The sequence below is a fragment of the Lissotriton vulgaris genome, chromosome 3_1, assembly GCF_964263255.1.
Source record: "Lissotriton vulgaris chromosome 3_1, aLisVul1.2, whole genome shotgun sequence".
NCBI classification, from domain to species: Eukaryota; Metazoa; Chordata; class Amphibia; order Caudata; family Salamandridae; genus Lissotriton; species Lissotriton vulgaris.
The window spans coordinates 1,336,230,166-1,336,245,939 of record NC_141689.1 but is presented as its reverse complement, the minus strand read 5'-3'; the positions used below and the strand labels follow the sequence as shown (position 1 = coordinate 1,336,245,939).

Here is a 15,774-nt window from a genome sequence, read left to right as displayed (position 1 = left end):
TGATGGGACATCTTGTACATAGGACACTAGCCGATCCACGGCTTCATTTTATTTCAAAATCTTGTGACAGCTTTATAAACAATATACCCTCCTCACACGAATACGAAGATAATCAGTATATGTTAAATCGTTCTTCGTATGTGGAGGAATGTCGGATATAACAACGTTCCAAGATGGCGCTCATAGTGATGTTTGAGAGTCTAGTCCTATGTCGTTGTCATTGATTGTAAAGAAACTTTATTAACATGCTGTTTCTAAGTCACTATTGATACACTGACGAAGGCTTACGCCGAAACGCGTCTGTGCGGTTTTATCCCCTAATAAACCCTTCCGTGACTTCACAACCACTCCTTGAGTGCTACATCTTTTCTTTGAACTTTGAAAAGTTCGAGCGTAATATATATATATATATATATATATATATATATATATATATATATATATCTCGCTCCTTGTCCACTTCTTCATTCCAAAAGAGACTCAGCACTCGCGGGGGGAAAGTCAAAGATTTTATTTAGACTTTCTAACAAGTTTCGTCATACCTCTTCCTCTGTGAGGAAGGCGTATGCCGAAACGCATAAGATGCGTTTGAAAGTCTAAATAAAATCTTTGACTTTCCCCCTGCGGGTGCTGAGTCTCTTTTGGAATGAAGAAGTGGCAAGGAGCGCAATATATTGCGGTAGCACCCCACGCAAGCAGCACCCGTGTACGAGTGCGTGAGTAGGGTGCAATAGAAGCGACATATATATATATATATATATATATATATATATATATATATATATATATATGTGCTTTTTTGTTCCCTGAATAAATCACAGTGAGGACTCTTGGTCTATGAGGGCTGCCTCTTTCTTGCAAACTAAGAAGAGTTTTGAGCGTCATATATATATATATATATATATATATATATATATATATATATATATATATATATATATATATATATATATATATATATATATCTCCAAAACGAGAGGTTATCCTTATTCGAAACGCCACACAGTGGGTAAGTAACTCATTTTTTTCACCGCCAGCTGCAGGTACATCAACATTCCCTCCCAGATGCCAGATGCATTTCGGCCGCCATGGCCTTTTTCAATGGCTTATCACAAGTCCCGGCAGTCAAAGTGAACTTAAATACCGTAAACCCGCCCTTGGTGGGACTTCCTCATTATTTGAATTGTTTCTGGGATATGGTAGTTCAATGACTTGTCCTTTGTGGAGACTGTTGGGCTTTTATGATAAAAAATTGCACTCCCCATGTGGGTTGGTAGGAGAGCATGTGAATGCCTGCGAGTGTCCCGCTGGAAATGCTGCGTTTAAACACTCTTGTCACTCCCGGATCTCCAGGTGTTTATGGTATTCTAAAAATATGACATAGACATCTATCCATGACAGGTACGGCTTAAATCCTGACAGGCTGTTACAACCCTAACACACTGCACAGAGTTTTGACGAAATATGTTTTGGAAAATGTCTGAAAATTAGAACAATTCTTAGAAAGCAGTTCTGGATCCATGTTGAAGGGTGTAGAAAAAGGGAACTGAAGTCAGGGGACTGGTGTAGTGCTATATTGCTTCAGAGAAGTCGCAACTGTGTCACATCTAGTGCCAAGATGGAGCAACTGTTACCTACTGGTGAGGAGGGATATTATAAGTGTCCCAATCGTGTCTGGAGCTTGGAGATATTAAAAAAGTGAGAAATCTTTAGGCTGAACTGTCCATCAGACAGCATGTATTCCTTCTGTCACTGCAATGCACTGCAGGTCTTTCTGATTTTGTGAGCCCTTGCTTTGTGCTGTGTCAAACCAACATAAACCAAGAGCAAGAATCATAACAACCAATGTAAATTTGCTTTATTTTACCACAGACAATAGACCAATATAGTTGAAACAGACCACCATGAAAGGAACCACTGCGGGGCTGGGGCTGGCCGTGGTAAAATGAACGGCTTAGTGAACTGGCAAGCTCTACACTTCAAAACATATTGGCAGATAGCTTTTGACATAAAATGCCATCAAGTGAGCTTTTGGAAGAGCAAGACTGTTGCTGCAACTGTAGCATTTACTGATGCTATGCCTTAAGGGGCATCTTTCATCAACTCAATGTTCAGAGACTGATTTGGGATGCATCTCCCACTCTAGAGAGTAACACCATAAGAGCTACTTGGTCTCAGAGCATTTATTTTTTGCTGGGAGAAACAAAGATTTTGCAGAGTGCCATTCACAAACACACTTCTTGGTTGCCTCTATTAGAGGTTTTTCTTTTCCAGTTATCATCAAATAAGCTTTTAGGTGTCAGCAACTTTTATGTTCGTCAATTCAGAGTTCCTTTCGTACCCCTTCCCTTTTCCAAAATGTCCATATGTTGTTTTTGTTGTATGTCTTTCTAGAATAACTCAGTTTAATATCTACCCATTAAATAGACTTTCATGTACCAGATCAGACTGTGGAGACTCAACCTTGGAAAGAAAAAAAAGATAGGTTCACTTCTTCCTCTTCAATTCTCCTGCTTCCTACAACTGGTCTATCACTTAATTTACCAGTATTTCCTTTTTCTTACTCTGTCTCATCTGTTTTTTCTTATCCTGCTGTTTCTTATCCTAGTTCTTTACATCTCCCAAGCCCAATATCCTTCCCCACTTAATTTTTACCTATTTTTACCTATTTTCTATTGTTTTTACACTAGGACAGAGCTCTGACCTTTTTGTTATGGCTCAGGTCTTATGAACAAGTTCCCTCTTAGAATGTTTCTTGTTAGGCTTTTTCTATAGTCTGTTTTCATTGTCTGTAGGGTTTCTTCTAACTGCCCACCCTGTTTTTATCAGCTTTCATTTTTCGATCAGAAGCGTCCCTGATTAGCCCGTTTGACTCCCACCTGGAAAAGCTATTTTTTAGGGAATTTGAAAGGAGCAAAGAGAAGATCAGGTATAACAATGGACTGAGAAGCACTTAGCTGCAGGTGTCTGCCTCCTGCTGGCTCCATCTACTGTGGTGAAACGCTCCTGTCACCCCCTAGAGATTTCTGTGCCTCCATACTGGGTCCACACTGAGGATAAGCTTGTCAGCGCTTTCAGCCTCCTTAATATAAATTAATGTTAAAATTATATAAAAATAGTACCCACTTATTATTTAACTATAAAATCTGTAATAACCTTTTTTGAATTTAGAAAATGTAGCAAATATCTTTCAACATTAATGTATATGTATTCATACTTTTTACTATTTTAAATCACACACAACCACTACACACCTCCCCATTCCCACAATCCTCACAAATCCCCTTAGGCCCCCCACTCTGAGCAACAGAAGTTCCGTCCCCAATAATCTCAGAAAAGTCCCCCTCTCTCTAGAACACTCTATCACCCTTCTCTCCCCCAGACTCAAATGCATCCTACTCACTGGAGATCGGCCCCGAGACACTCCTCCGACATCGCGGATCTCATCATGGCAATGGACCTCGACCTAGCCATTCTGACTGAAACGTGGCTAACTGAAACTTCTACGCCTATAATGGACATACTTTTCCCCCCCAACTACCACATCATTAGGCTCGACAGGACCGGCAAGACGGGCGGTGGAATCGCATGCATTTTTAGGAGCAACCTCTCTGTTATCAAAGTCACCTCCCCCCCCCTCACTTCCTGTGAACTCTTCTGCCTCGATATCTCCAGCGAGGGCAAACCTGTATGCTCTTTACATGTCATCTACCACCCGCCCGGGGAAAACCTCACCTTCACCCAACAACTCATGGACACGATCTCATCCAATGCCGGTCGGCAGATCACTCAAATTTACCTGGGTGACTTCAATCTCCATTGGAACGATCAGAAAGACGCAGTGGTGAATAGTCTCAAAACTTTCCTCAATGCGCTTGACCTCACCCAAATCTGTAATAGCCTGACACACGACAAAGGCTCGATCCTCGACCTTATCATCGCCAAAGAGGACTCTACACAATTGGGGTCGATCCAACCCTGTGACTGGTCGGACCACCACATTATCACTTTCTTCATCAACGAAAAAGTTAAACCTAACACGGCTCAACCCACCAAATCCAAGATCTGGAAAAGGGACATGAAGAATCTCAACCCTAACTCCCTGCCTTCTCACACTTGCAGTCTCCTCCTTCCCCCTGCGGGTGCCCCTGATGTTCAATCACTGACTGACCTCTACCTCGATTCTATGAACTCAATAATCAACGAAGCTGCCCCCCTGCAACTGAAGAGAGTCTCCACCAAGAATTCGAACCCTTGGTATGATGGCAGACTCAATGAAGACAGACGTGCTATGCGAATGGCAGAGCGCACCTGGAGATCGGACCCCTCAGCACTGCACCTTAAAACGCTGAAGAACAAGAGAAATGTCTACTTTAGGAAAATCAAGCGTTCGAAATCTGACTTCTTTAGCCTCCAGCTGGACCAAGCAAAGAACCGACCAAGAAAACTGTTCGAACTAGTCAAAACTCAAACCAAGATGCAACCTTCACAATCAAACAGCGCAACAAGCGATATTCCACACTGTGAAGACTTTTCTGCATTCTTTAAGCTAAAGACCGACAACATAAGAAGTGATCTCCTCAATGATGTAAGCCGATACTCCAGCCCCATCAGCATGACTACCACTCACCCTAAAAACAACGCACCATGGACGTCATTCGACACCTACACTGAAGAAGCAATTCACAAACTGCTCGGCACCTTGAAGCCCTCTAATCACTTCACAGACCCCCTACCTGCTAATGCTGTGAAAGACTTCACCCCCCTGCTCCTCCCACTCTGGACCAAAATCATTAACAGCTCCCTTCAACAAGGCCTCATCCCAGACTCCCTCAAGGTGGGGCAAGTCACACCTATACTCAAGAAACATACAGCTGACCCGGCTGACCTGAACAACTATCGCCCTATCACCAATATCCCCACCTTGGCCAAGCTTCTGGAAAAATGTGTACAACTCCAACTGAAAAAACACATTGATCAGTTTGACCTCCTCAACCCTCATCAATCAGGCTTCCGAGCGAAACACAGCACAGAAACGGCTATGACGCACATAATTGATGACGCCCTCCAAATCCTTGATCGCAACGATTCCTGCCGCCTCATCCTTCTTGACCTCTCCTCAGCTTTTGATACTGTCAAACATGAGAACCTACTGGAGCTGCTAAATATCAGAATGGGTTTATCCGGGACTGTTCTCAAATGGTTCACTTCCTTCCTACATAACCGGTCTCAGAAGTTCAAGATCAACAACGTGCTGTCTTCACCTGTGCCTGTAACTTTAGGCGTCCCACAAGGCTCCTCCCTATCCCCCACATTGTTCAACCTCGTCATGGAACCACTCACCACCTTGCTTCAAGCATGTAATGTACACTTCCATATGTACGCCGATGACACTCAACTTTACCTCAAGCTACAATCCCCGGAAGACATCAAGCTTCTGAACTCCACACTCAGAAACACCCAATCATGGTTGGCCGATAATCACCTCAAACTAAATGCTCTGAAAACTGAGTTCCTTCTGATCTTACCTCCCACGAAAATTGCCATCACCCAAACCTGGCTCAATCACCTAACTGCGCTCAATGTCCAACCCACCATTGTGGAATCTGCGAAATCCTTAGGCATTACACTTGACGCCAAGCTTAACATGCAGCAGCACATTAGCAAAGCTACTAAAGGAGCTAACTTCCAAATCAACACTTTGAGGAAACTTAAACCCTTCCTCCCAGCTAAGGACTTCCAAACTGCTGTACAGGCCCTAGTCATCCCTCGCATAGACTACGGGATTGTGGCCCTTAGCGGTCTCCCCCTTTCAACAACCGCACCCCTAAGAGCCTCCTTGAACGCTGCCGCGAGACTCATCACTGGTTCAAGGAAACACTCGCATATATCCCCTGATTTAAAATCCCTGAACTGGCTGCCCTTTGAGGCCAGAATACAGCTGAAAATAGCCGTTATGACACACTCGGCCGTACATCACAAGTCACCCAGCTACCTCACCCAAAAGCTGACTATATCTGGAGGCTCGAGATCCAATAGAAGTACAAAAAATCTACTCCTGAAACCTCGTAGATTCCGGAAGGAAAAAACATGCAAACGCTCCTTCTCAGGAATGGCGCCCAGGATCTGGAATGCACTCCTTCCTGAAACCAGGCTTATCTCCTCCACGGCACTTTTTAAGAAAGAGGTAAAAGCCATCCTTATGGCCAAGTTCACCTGAACTCTTCTGCTGCTGGAACAGAGACTTCTGCACCGTTGCTGCAGTACTGGTTACCTGATTGTCTATTGGTATTATATTTGTACATGACTGATATCCTATTATGCTATTTCACTTACTACCGACTACTATATTGTTCCTAATAGTTGGTTCCAACTACCTTCTTGTTGCCCCTACCCCTTGTTTCTGCAAGCTTTAAGAAAGAGGTAATAGCCATCCGTTTGGCCTAAGTTCACCTGATCTCTATTGTTGCTGGATCTAAGACTCTGCACCATTTTTGTATTATTAGTTACTTGGTCGTTTACTGGTTTTCATATATGTACTTGATTGTTATCCTATTCTACTATGCTACCATATTGTACCCAATATTGTATTAAATCACCCTCCTGTTGCCCCTACCCCTGTCTCTGTAAAGCGCTCTCATATCTGCAAAGATCTTGTTTGCGCTATATAAAACTTTGAATGAATAAATAAATAAATAAATAAATCATTTAACATTATTTCCTATGGGGTGGTATTTTGAGTTCCTACCTCCATTCGTTTCTGTAGGAGGGTGTTGCAATTGAAGTGGTTAGCCATTTTTAGTACTGGACTACAAAAGTGTAAGTTATTACAAAAGTGCAGTTTGTGAATACCGAAAAGAGGTCAACTCCCTCAAAAGCTCAAACATACTCAAAAGTATAAGTTTTCTTTGTACATTAGGCACAACACATCCATGAGAATGACCATTAACAAAGAAAAGTAACTCGTTCTAACCACAGTTTCCTCAACTTTTAGGAAGTAGTCGTTCGTAAATGTGTGCACTGAGATCAGGTCTGACAGATGTCAAGTACTGGCCTTCCACCATGCAAATCTAATGGTAGCAGCTTTGGCCCAGGTGGAATGGGCCAGCTTACCTTGAAGTAGTTGCTTCCTGGTCAATGAGTAGCAAATCTTGATGTAGAAGACTACCCACCTCAAAAACAGAGTTCTGGACTGGAAACGGAGAGAGTCGTGTTCCTTGAGAGCTCCGGTCCCTCGCCACCGTTTTAAGCTATTTCGGCGGAGCTGGGGTGTTAACCTCTCCCCTGAGGGGGACCACTGAACACAGTGACCGGGGGAGGTAGCGGAGCAGTAGACCCCTGGCCTGCGGTGACCTCTGGAGCTGACGACGAGGGGCACATATCGGCTCTGAGGCGGGAGCCGCCATCTTGTGAGTCTCACAGGGGAGCCTGTCCCGCGGCCTGCCTGTCCCTGGAGATTCCTACGGCCCTGTAGCAGGACACCGGTGGCTGTGGCGAGGGGGTAGCGAAGATCGCGCTGGGGCTCGGAGACCAACGAGCAACGAGATCCCTGGGCGGGCGCGGAGGGTTCGGGGCCCGCACAGGTACTATCCGGCCAGGGGGCAGAGGCCTGGAAGGAGCTGCGGAGGCGGGGACACAATCCATTGGCTCTGGCTGGCGTTTCGGCTGGGGAGCTTGCCAGTCCTCCTGGCGATCCGGCTCGGTGCCGGTGCTGTTAGCGGAGGGGCAGCTGGGCCGGGCCCCGTGACCCACCCGGGAGAAACTTCGACAGGGCTGCTGAGCCTGCTGGTGCGGGGGCGACGGAGCCTGTTCTGGTGCTTGGAGAATCAACGAGTGGGGACCGAAGCCTGTTGGCGCCCCCGGTGACCTGTGCTGGAGCTGCCGCTGCTGGCGGAGGGGCGGCTGGGCCGGACTGGCCCTGTGGAGCGCCCGAGAGAGGTCTCGACGGTGGTCCTCTGAGTTGCGGAGCAGGCGGCCCCTGCTCCTTGGGGCCGTTGTATCTCTGGGCAATTGACGTGATGTGCGAGGTGAGGTTGAGCGCGTGACTCCCCCGCCATTGATCCCCCACGCACTGCGGGGCCTGGGGCCTTCGACCCCTTGGTGTCCCCGCTCCTGGGGGCTTGCGCCCTGGCTCTGGTCCCCCTGTTGACTGGGGGGGCCTGACCGTTGTCTGAGTGCCTGCTGCGGATGGCCGGTCATCGCGCGACGTTTGGGGTGAGCGCAGGGCGGTAACGATTCAGTCGGCCGCCATTTTGGGACTGCGGCCTGGAGGTGCTGATCGTTTTGCCCACGGCCTGCCCTGAACTGCCCTGGGTGAGTGGACTCAGGAATACGTCCTCTGAGACGTGTGCGGGGATTGTGGCACTGCTACATTTTGGGGCGACAGAAGCATTTGGCGCGGGCAGTGGAGGTGCTTGGGCCGCCATTTTGAGACCCTAACTCGTCGCCCGGAGGCTGGCGTTGCGGGGGTCCCTTCCTTCAACTGTGCGGCTGCCCTGGGGCTGTGACTGGCGGGCTGGAGTGGAGAGGCTGTGGCCTGGCTTGAACTGTACGGAGCAGCATGGCCCTCCCCTCGCCTGCGCTGCTGCCTTTGGACTTGGAGGGAGCTTGAGGCAGTCTGGTGGTTCAGCGAGAGTCTCTACCCTTTGAGGTGTTGGGATCTGGCGGAGGCTCACTGTGACAGTGGCAGTGGCGTGGACTGGCGCCCTCTTCGCTTGGGCTCTGCACTGAGAGACTTCTGTGTACCGGCTGGCCCTGGTCCTGGTGGGGTGGGGAGGTGACTTGCAGTGCCTGAGCTGGTGCCGAAGTGACTAGGCCGAAGCGTTTGTTATACAAGGACTTTTTTTTTTAATGTACTGTTGGTTTGTTAATAGCACTCAAGGTGAGGGGGGATTGCTGCACGTGAGTGGATAACGCACCCCTGGGCCGCCTTGTGCGAACTCTTGATAGGAGCTGCGCTGATCGCTTGTTTGGACCGGGGGCGGGTGGGGGGCCAGTAGTTTGATAGGGAGGGCCTGCCACCTGTATAGCAGCTTTCTGTATCTGCTGGCTCTGGGGGTTGGGGCTGACGGAGGGTCCTAACGCGCTTGGCCCTCTAGCTACTCCCTTACCTACTGCCCATTAGGTTTTTGTTTGGGGCGGGGGCTGGGACTGGCCCTTCCTTGGGCACACGCCGCAGGCAGGTATAGACCACGCTGGTTGACTACTGCTGTGGACCTGGCGATGACGCGGTCCAAAGGGGGCAAAGCTGAACAGACGTCGGCCTCCAGAGGCAACCTGGTTGTGGCAATGTGGGGCAAGGCTGGGGGATCGGCGCCTGCTGAGTAGTCACCATAAGCGGCCGGGGACACAATGCTGGTATGTCCTCCTTCATGTCCGAACTCAAAATGGAAATAGGCTCGCTACGATCTGAGGTGCACTCCTGTGTAAGGGAACTGCGGAAGGAGGTCACCGATCTGGGAGACCAGGAGGATGGCTTGGAGAAAACGGTTGATGCTCGCACGGAGGACCAGGAGCAACTGTGGAAACGCCTGGTGGTGCTGGAAGAGCAGAATATAGAACTGCAAGTCAAACAGGAGGACCTCGAAAACCGAAGCCGCCGGAACAACCTACGTATCCGGGTGGTCCCTATCGGGGCGGAGGGGAAAGACATAATGACTTACGTGGCGCAGCTCCTCCATGAGGTTTGGGGGGACGAAGACGCTTCCCCGCTGGCTTTGGGCCGAGCCCATCGAGTTTCCAGGCCCACGGGGAGACCGGGCCTTCTCCCAGACATCCTTACACTGGTGCATTTTTTTACTGAAAAGTAAGCTAAACTGAAGGCGGCGAGGGACAAGCCAGATCTCAGCTACGAGGGGCACAAGATTCTAATTTTTTAGGACCTGGCGCCCAGCACAGGCGACGAGCTTTCAAGCCAGTGACGGAATAGCTACGGGCCCTCAACATTTCCTACCAGTGGGGCCATCCCTTTTCCCTCATCTTTCAGTGGGAAAACAAGCGTAGAGTTATCAAGTCCTACCGGGAGGTGGAGCAACTGCTTAGGTTACCAGAGTCGCCCTCGCGCAGCCCTTCTCGACAGCGGTGTCAAGAACGGACCCCGGGCAGACCAGCATGGACTACGGTGCAGTGCCACCGCCGATCCCCTCTGCTAGATGAGAGATCTGCCTCGCAGGCCAAGCAAGACATTATAGCACACATTAAGTCCCTCAAAGGGGACCGAGAGGGGCCGCCATCGCACCTATCCACCCCGTGACCTCTCGACTAGCAGCAAGCCATGCAACAATGCAGACACCTCTGCTGACGGTGGATACTCTCCCCTGAATCTGCTCTGGGTAGTCAGCCTTATGTTTGTGCCCCAGCTCCCGACTGGGGTGGTGGGGCATCGGGGCGCTACTGATGTTGGCTCTTGAGACAACTGTAGACCCCCCCAGGCTGTTCCCTAGGGAGTAACATCTCGGAGTGCGTCCGAACCTTTGAGTAGAGGTTGCCCTGTGAATGGAACAGTGCCGTGTGGCCCTGTTGGCCTTTGTTGACCTTCATTGCTGGGTGGCCTGGTTGGTCGCCTTTAGAGCTCTTGATACTCTTTGGCTCTTCACTGACCCTCTTTCTCCTCTATTTTCTTCCTTCTGTGTGCGGTGGGTGGGGGATCGGGAGGCTGTGGCCTTTTGAGTGGGAGGGGATGGATGGGATCTCCTCTGGGTCCATGGCCTTACAGTGGCGGGGATGGGGGGGCGGGAGTGGGCCCCAGATGACGCACAGCATGGCTGCAAACTTGCCTAAGACCTTAAAGATCTTAACAATCAATGTTAAGGGCTTGAACTCCCCCAACAAGAGGAGGCAAATATGGCGATATCTCCTCCAGCAGAGCCCTGACCTCATATTCCTACAGGAAACACACTTGTTGCAAGCGGACACGAAGCGCATGGCGAACCCTCGATATCCCCTCCAGTTTTGGGCTACGACTGACTCTAAAACAGCAGGTGTGGCAATATTGTGCAGAAAGGGCTTCAGGCGGAGGGACACTAAGCCTTTTCGGAATGGAGATGGGCTCTTTCTTAAAGTAGCGGTGGAAGTCGGGAGGCGCAGGTACACTCTATGCAATGTATATGCACCCAATCAGATGCAGGACAGATACCTCCAGACACTCTTGCTGGAACAAATACCATTTGGCGACCCCTCTCTGGTGTTGGGGGGGATTTTAACTTAGTCCGGGACCCAGGCACGGATCGTAGTGCCGCTACGTTCAGTGGAGCCAGAGCCATGTCATCTGCGCTGCGTGCACAGATAGCAGATCTGGGACTGATAGATGTGTGGAGCTACCACTGTCCGGGGTTAAGGGACTATTCCTTCTACTCCCACATTCACTGCTCGTACTCTCGCATCGACTTCTTGTTTGTTTCGCACATGCTAGGGGCCTCTATGTCGGACATCTCGTTGTCTGATCATGCTCATTTTGAGCTGCTCTTGCAGGACCCGGCGGCTTGCCCTGCTCGAGAGGCGCGTTGGTGTTTGCCGCTGAGTATTCTCTGAGATGCAGCCGACACTGAAAGCATCCGGGCTGCCATTGACTCTTACTTAACTAGTAATGATATCCCGAAGACGCCCTTTCCTGTGGTGTGGGACGCCTTCAAGGCCACGATCCGGGGACATATTACCTCCCTATCGATCGCGCGAAGGCGGGAGGCCGGTAAACTCGAGGACAGCATGGCGAAGGACATCAAGCGTGCGGAGATACAGGATCGGGAGCATTCTTCACTAGAGTCTAGGCGGCGACTCGCCAACCTCAGAGGGCAGCTCAGGCTCTTGCGGACTAACAAGGCAGAGCACTCTCTGCTGGCGCTGAAACAAAGCTATTTTGAGGGAGGGGATAAGGTGGGCCGTCTGCTGGTGGGGAGACTGAGAGCGTGTGCAGCCAGGGCCCACATAGCCAATGCCCAGCTTCCAGATGGGAACAGGGCAATCTTGGAGAGAGATAAGCGCGAGCCATTTCGGGGCTACTATGCCGCCCTGTATCAGAGGGAGACTCCCTCTACGGTGTGGTCGAGGCTGTTCTCGCTAGCCATGAGGGGACACCATTGCACCCATTGTGTGCGAAGTCCTTAGAGGACCCTATACTGGAGGAGGAGGTAATTGCGGCCGTGAAGGACCTCCCTTTGGGGAAAGCCCCAGGACCGGATGGCCTGCCCCGGCCTTTTATCGCATGTTCCAGTCACAACTTTGACCTTACCTTCTGAGGTTGTTCAACTCTTTCACAGATGTTGAGGGGCCGTCCTCCGACATGGGCATGGCGGAAATCGCGTTGATATCAAAGCCGGGGAAGGATTCCACGTTGTGTGCTTCCTATCGGCCCATAGCTTTACTGAATACCGATCTCAAAATCTACACTAAGCTCCTCGCACAACATCTAGATCCCTACCTGCTGGGGCTGTGGATCCGGACCAGGCCGGCTTCATCCGCAACGGACAGGGAGCGGACAATGTGCGTAAGCTTGTGCATCTGGTGGGGAAAGTGCACCATTGGGGTATTCCGGCCTGCCTTCTATCGCTGGACGCGGAGAAGGCTTTCGACCGGGTGGACTGGACCTTCCTTCGGGCGGTCCTGTAAAAGGTTGGGCTGGGCCCGAAGATGATTACGAGGATCATGGCTCCGTATGTAGGGCCGCAGGCCAGGATTCGGGTCAATGGTCAACTTATGGCACCGCTCACTATCCATAGGGGTACCAGGCAGGGGTGCCCCCTTTCACCCCTGCTTTTTGCTCTGGCAGTGGAGCCCCTTGCAGAGATGATTCGCCCAGCACCCGACATTCATAGTATCACCCATGGCGGACAGGAAAACAAGGTGCACTCTTTGCGGATGATCTTATCCTCACGCATACGCGCCCTCGTGAGTCCCTCCCGGCCCTGCATCTGGCCTCAAGATCAATCACGACAAGTCCTGGGCCCTTAACCTTACCATCCTGAAAGAGGAGATAACCCCCCTGAGAGGCATGGTACCATATCAATGGGCCGAACATCATATTCGCTATCTAGGCCTCCTACTGACCCCCTCCTTGGACACATAGACATCGGTGTCGCAGAGCGGTCCTCGATGACCTACGGAGGTGGAGACCCCTGATGTTGTCGTGGCTGGGCAGACTCAACGCCATCAAATGTCTGTCCTCCCCATAATCTTGTATTTGTTCCAATGCCTTCCCACTCCTGTCCCACTCCACTGTATACGAGGCTTGCAGCGAGAGCTCACGTCCTTTATATGGGGTGGAAAGCGGCCCCGGTTCTCCCAGAAGCTCCTTATGACACCGCAAAGTAGGGGGGTCTAGCGTGCCCTAATCTAGTGGACTACTATTAGGCCTCACACCTCCACCACGTGGTGGAGTTGGGGTGAGAGAGAGCGAGAAGGGAGGGCTGCATATTAATCGAGCAGTGAGGGGGCAAACCATCTGGGACTTGGCGTGGCTGCATCGGGTGGCCCGATCCAAGAGCGCTTACATGGCAGAGCCCACAAGGACAGTCCTTGAAATATGGGACAAAATAGCAGTTTCCAGGGGTCTCACCACGTTTCCGTCCCCACACACCCCCATAGCGGGGAACCCGCTCTTCCCGCCAGCCCATCAAACCTGCGCCTTCGACAAATGGACACAGGGAGACTGCAGGGTGATCAGTGACCTCTACGAGGGGGACGTACTTAAAACCTTTGACCACTGTCGGGAGGAGTTCCGTGTACCACCAGAAGCGAGATTGCAGTATGCCCAGCTGCGACACTGGGTCTCCGAGGGGGAAATGCATCAGGCGGCGACACGCGACTTTACCCCGTTTGAGAGATTGGCTCGCTCTCTGGGGGATCCAAAGGGCTGATCTCTCAGATCTACCAGATTTTGCAACACCCGCCGACTATACCCTCTCACCCATACCAGCACCAATGGCAGCTGGCGACCGGCATGGACATCGAACCTTCGCAGTGGGATAGACTCTGGCGAGACATTCCCAAGATCTACAGGAGAATCCCGCAAAGGGAAAACGCTTACAAGCTCTTGACTCAGTGGTACTATACGCCTCAGCGACTCCATAGGATGTTTCCCACTTCCTCTCCCCTGTGCTGGAGGTCTCGGTCTGCATCTGGAGATTTTGTTCATATCTGGTGGGCGTGCCCGATACTGACCATTTTTTGGAAGGAGGTCCTCAGCCACATCAGGGGGGTGCTGGGGTTTACCCTGCCTGAAGTCACTTGCACGATCTTACTTGGCATCAAACCTGCCTGCCTTAAGGCACTCGCCCACAGTGATTGGATCCTGACGCTCCAAATGTTGAGAGCGGCCAAGCAGCTTGTAGCCCTATACTGGAAAAGACCTGAAGCCCCCCCAATTGCAGCCTGGTTTGTAGGGCTCTTGTATGTCGTAACGATGGAGCTGTTCACAGCGCGTCTGCAAGCACGTGACACGCGATTTAAGGCAGTTTGGCAGCCCCTAGTTATGTACCTTTGCTCTATACAACATGCGCGTCACATGCCTACCAGTCTCAGAATGCTGCGCCGCTTTGAGGATGCCATTGTTCCTCCTGACCCCGGTAGACTACTTCCCTAGACACCCCCGGAGGCGTGGGCGATGCCTTGGGCCTTCCCCTTTACTCCCCCCTTAGAGCGCACCCACTTTGCCTGTCCTCTCCTCTTCTCTTACCTGTCGTGATCTCCTTTTCCCCCTTGTTTCTCTTTTTCTTCTCTTCTTTGATTCTTGGTTACTTTTATGGAAGCCGAGCCCCGTTGGGCTGCCTTTAAAGGTTGGGCTAGTTGCCAGTTCACCTCTTGTCGCTGATTTAGGACGCCGGGTTGTCTGCATATCTGAAAGATACAACAGCTTGCAACATGTCCCGCGGCCGGCCCAATAGGGTTGTAGGCAAAAAGCTGTGTAAAACATTACTTTCTGTACAGGCCCTGAGGCCCCAACGCTGAGTTGCTACGCGGCCGGCCCTGTTTAGGGTTGTAGGCTTAACGATGTGTGTTACTGAATCTGCAGCACGGCTTATCGCCTGAAAATAAAAAAGACTTGAAATATAAAATAAAAATAGAGTTCTTTTCTATACCATCTACATTTCTTACCCCTTTAGAACTTCACAAAACGTTGATCATTCACCCAATGGTCTTTGGGGCAATCAATGTAAAATCTCAGGGCTATCTTGGGGGCCAGTCAACGAAGCCCCTCCTCCTCTTTTGAAGGATGAGGCAGGGCAAAGAGCACTGTGAGGGTGATGGATTGTCCAATGTGAAAAGGCTGCCCTGTGGTTTATAAGGGAATGTGTTTTAACATTTAAAGAATCACATCACAACAGGTAATTTTAAACAGGGATGGTTGGTCTGGAAAATTTAAAAAGGCTGAAAGAGTGGACAAATAACCTTTAATGATGCTCACTGCAAGATGTTGCTTGATGAAAGATAACAAGTAGGGGGTTTGCATTGTGGATTCCACACCATGCCACATATTTGCCCCAGTACCCTGCATAAATAGATTTTGTAGAGGGCTGCCTGGCTGCGACATTGACACCCACAACCTCAAGAGGCTGATTAAATGCAGTTAATTGCCGCTTCTCAATCTCAAAACATGGAGTTGTAGATTACATAGGATTGGGTGCAGAGACCTGACCTGCTGTGACAGAATATCCTCCCAAAGCAGTGTCCTCATCAGAGGGACAAAGGCTCACACACAGAAGTACCAGGTACCATACTCTCCTGGCCCAATCCTGAGCTGCTCGGATGACTAAGTCTTGGTTAGTCCTGACCTTCTTCAGA

The 15,774-nt window shown here is 50.2% G+C and overlaps 1 protein-coding gene across 1 annotated transcript in view; it reads right to left on the bottom strand.

The window, feature by feature from the left end:
- Window positions 1-15,774, bottom strand: part of IDUA (alpha-L-iduronidase) — a 2,362,715-nt gene that overhangs the window by 70,026 nt on the left and 2,276,915 nt on the right. The gene's annotated exons all lie outside the window — the stretch shown is intronic.